Here is a 4,731-nt window from a genome sequence, read left to right on the forward strand (position 1 = left end):
CTCCTCTTTCTCTTTCTTTTTTTTTTGGCCGGCATTTTGGGGGGGGGGCGACCGCCCCCACCGCCCCCCCCTGGCTACGCGCCTGGGGCCTACTGCTCGTAATATAAGATGAGTGGTAGCGAAAAGTAATTATCATTACAAATGTTTCCCTTTGAAAGTGGCCCGTTAGTTTGCAGATAGGCAAGAATCTTTTGTCTAAATATGTTCAAGGAAGATCCAGTTAAGTACATGCCTGACATATTTTCTCCTGGCGGCATCGAAGATGGTACAAAGGAAATAAGCTAGATATGACTTTATCTCTTAAAACTCCTAGGTAATACGAAATACGATTGGTGTTGTGCCATTCTCATAATTTGAATATTAACATTTTGAATAACAATTTGTATATATAATTATTCATATTACATGGTAAGGTATGATAACAATCATAAGACATAAACCATTTTAGACATGATTTTAAATCAGACGATTCATCATAAATATTAGGTATGCAAATATATCTCATGGCCTAAGACAACAACGCAACGATGAATTTCGTGTTCAATTGCTTATTACAATATAGAATATAAATCTCAAATCATCACATTGATATCCTCTATGATAAAGAGAACACACTTACTCTGCGAATAGAGCAGGAATAAGGGAATTTGAAATGATGAAATATACCAACCAGCCATTGTTCTCTAGTAATGCTACGGTCACAAAGGTTCGTACGAACGATAATTTCGTACAAATCTCCCTGTTTTTCCATTGTCTTCCCGAATTTCCATTGTCTGAAAATCGTTCGTACGGCGTTCGTAGCAGTTCGTAATGGCATTTGTGACCGAGGCTTAACATGAAATGGATTTTAAATGATGGCCCTAAACGATTGAGCATGACTCTGTGAGTGTATGTGCGTGTGCGCGCGCGCGCGTGTGCGTGAGTGTGTGTATATGCCAGTGTCAATAATTATCCAAACCTCAAAAGATATATAAACACGATTGTCCAATTGCGTTATTTCATTCCGGTACTACCAACAGGCCTAAATAGAGCGAGTAGATAGGGATCTAGGACAATTACCCCCTGCGTAATTACCCCCAGGCCAATTAACAGCGGGACGATCCCCGAAAAAATCTGCTTTTATTAAAACCAACTTATTATCAGGGTAGACTTCCCCGTGAATGAACAGGGGGGGGGGGGGTAATTTTCCTCGGGTTGGTTTTCCTTGCCTGTCCTGGGGGGGGGGGGTTAATTGTCCATGGTTATTTTTATGGGTGGGGGGGGGGGGGGTAATTGTCCTAGGGGGTGTCCTTGGGAGGTAATTTTTCGGGGGGGGGGGTAATTTTTCGAGAGGTTATTGTCATTGGGGTAGTTTTCCGGGATGTAATTTTCCGGGGGTGATGATCCAGGGGGTAATTGTCCTGATAGGGTAGATAATAATTATGTTCTCTTTTTTTTTTTTTTTTTTTAAATTTATTTTTACGTAAGCCTATAATTCTCCTTTCAAAGAACGCATACCTCATTATATTTCTTTGATTACTGAATGTAACAGTCTCTCCGTCATCCCTTGTGTAATATGCAAAAACGATTTTTCTTCTTACATTCACCCCGAGATAATACTATTAAAATTCATCGGGTTAGATCAGATTTTAAAAATGAAAGCAAGTAGTATTCCGCAGGTGTTTGTATTGATCGGCGTTTCGGCGGTATAGCTATGCCGTGTTTTTGTCGGTTGTATTCCACGATGCCATTACCGTAAATACACCATTTATCATTATAATCTGGATAATTTATCCGCATTCGGCCAGATTTATATTATTTAATGCAACTGATGATGAACAGAACTAATACCATTTCGCCCAAGATTATTTACAGCTCATTAGAATCGAGTATCTGCTCCTGCTTCCATGTAGACTCATATGTGACGTACAGTATATTCATGAATATTCGTATCCAATCGATGTAAATCATGTAACACCACCGTATGTTCGCGCCGAGAGTTCGACTGGGCGTTGTGGCGTGCGCCTGTAATCCAGTTACTTGGAAGTCGGGGTTGGTGGATCGTTTGAGAGCGGGAGTCCTGTATGTCGTCGCTCTATGGCGATCGGGCGTCCATGCTAAGCTCGGCATCGATATGGTTGATTGGTCGGAGGACTGGCCAACCAGGTCGTCTAAGGAGGGACGAACTGGCCCAGGGCGGAAACGCAGCAGGCAAAAGTCCCCGTGTGGAGCAGTAGTGGGATAGCGCCTGCGAATAGGCGGCGACTTGCAGCCCGTTCAACATAGTGAGACCCAATCCTTTTTTGCATTTTTTTCTAAAGAATAGAAACTTGTTTTTTAACATTCAGTATTTGTTTAATTCTAAATTATGTGGTTGAAAACATCATATAGATTTTTATCATATGGATTTTTTTTAAAAGTCATATAGATTTACATCATATTAATATTTATCAGTATCAATTCAATTTAATTAGTTCAAGTTTATTTAAATCCAAAGTAGTGATGTGAATTGAAGGAGCAAGGGGTGCCCCGGGAAAGTTATTCCCGAGGACAACCACCCTCCGACTAAAATTACCCCCGGAAAATATTCCCCCTCCCTTCCCCCGAGAACAGTTGCCCCCCGAAAAAAATTCTGATTTTACTAAAATCAACTTATTATCAGGGTAGATTTCCCCGTCAATGAACAGGGGGGGGGGGGGGAATTTGTCCTCGGGTTGGTTGTCCTTGGGGGGGGGGGGGTAATTGTTCATGGTAATATTTGGGGAGGGGGTAATTAAGATCAAATAGTAAATCCCTCCTGGTAACTCATACCCATAGCACTCAAACTAAATATTATGGCACTCGCTCTTTCAAAAAATCTTCGGCCGGATTGTGGAATAGCTTGCCTGATATTAATAATAATAATAATAATAGCTAGTTTTTATATAGCACTTTTCAGACCGCAGGCCCTCTCAAAGCGCTTTACAGAAATATATAATTAAAAAAAATATATATACAAAAAAAATTATATTATTACCCCAGTCATCGGATTCAGGTTTACCCGTACACAATGTATGCACATTCTCCATTAAGACTCTGTTGGAGGCCTATCTTTTCGTACATTGATAATTGCGTTCAAGCTATTTAGTGACTTCTTTGGTTATAGTATCATGTACATATTTGAGTTAATTTCCATTACAAAAATTGTATTACCTAAATGTACAATCTATTTCATGTAAGCTATATAGGAATTGCGTATCATTATTGTTGTTTATAATTAATTATTTGTATGTATCAGGCATAAATGTTCATTTTTATTTTGCCCTCTCTCTATTTCCTTCTTTCCTAAGTACATATGGAATTCTTTGTGTTAGTGATAAGCGATATACAAGTAACATCCATTATTGTTATTATCCTAGGGGGTGAGATTCCGGGGGTAAATGTAATTTTCGGGGGTGATTGCCCAGAGGGTAATTGTCCTGATACGGTAGATAGGTTTACCGTTATTACGTATGCCAATTATTCTCCTTACAAAAGACGCAGACCTGATTTTATTTCTTGAATGACTGGATGTAACAGTGTTCCCATGATCAAATGGGTAAATTGAAATAAAATGGAAATAAACGAAATGAAATTAATATGCAAAAACATTTTTTTCTTCCTATATTCATCCCAAGAGATACCATTCACACGCGTCGGGTTAGATCATAATTTGAAAATGAAAGCAAGTACTAGTCCATAGATGTTTGCATTGATCACCGTTTAAGTCATCTAATTTGTTTCGAATCTAACTATGCCATTTTTTTTTAAAACAGTCTCCTTAAACAAAATATGGTTTACTTACCCCGTGCGCCCTCTACAGGAAAAGCAAATCAAAGAGGAAGCTCATAGATATTGTCCTATGTTCGCACCAAGCTTTCGACTGGGCGTTGTGGCGTGCGCCTGTAATCCAGTTACTTGGAAGTCGGGGTTGGTGGATCGTTTGAGAGCGGGAGTCCTGTATGTCGTCGCTCTATGGCGATCGGGCGTCCATGCTAAGCTCGGCATCGATATGGTTGATTGGTCGGAGGACTGGCCAACCAGGTCGTCTAAGGAGGGACGTACTGGCCCAGGGCGGAAACGCAGCAGGCAAAAGTCCCCGTGTGGAGCAGTAGTGGGATAGCGCCTGTGAATAGGCGGCGGCTTGCAGCCCGTTCAACATAGTGAGACCCAATCCTTTTTTGCATTTTTTTTTAAATTAAAGAATAGAAACTTGTTTCTTATAAAACATGTGGTCGATTTATATCATATCAATACTTAATTTAATATTCATATACTCCAGGTTATACAAATTCAAAGGGGGGAAAGATCACATATGAGGAACTATGATGTACAAAATTTAGTGCTTGTATGGTAATAACCCCCCCCCCCCCCCCAGTCTACATCCTTCCCTAGTCTCTTTCTTCCTGCTTTATCCCCATCTGCCATCTCCCCATCTCTCTCTCTCTCTCTCTCTTTCTCTCCTCTCTCTATCTCTCCAGTCTTTTCTCTCTCTCTCTCTGCCTCTCCCAGTCTAGGTCTCCCCCTTCTCCATCTCTCTGCCTTCCTCCTCTCTGTGTCTCTACCTCCTCTCTGTGTCTCTACCCCCTCTCTCCTTCTCTCTTTCTTTCTGTCTCCGACGAATGGATTAAAAATGGCAATGAAATGGGAAGATACTGGGAAAAGAAGATATTAGAAAATGGATGAATCAAAAGCTAGAAAATAATGGACAAAATACGATGCCTGAAACAGACG

Source organism: Strongylocentrotus purpuratus, unplaced genomic scaffold, assembly GCF_000002235.5.
Source record: "Strongylocentrotus purpuratus isolate Spur 01 unplaced genomic scaffold, Spur_5.0 spur5_scaffold_7, whole genome shotgun sequence".
NCBI lineage: Eukaryota > Metazoa > Echinodermata > Echinoidea > Camarodonta > Strongylocentrotidae > Strongylocentrotus > Strongylocentrotus purpuratus.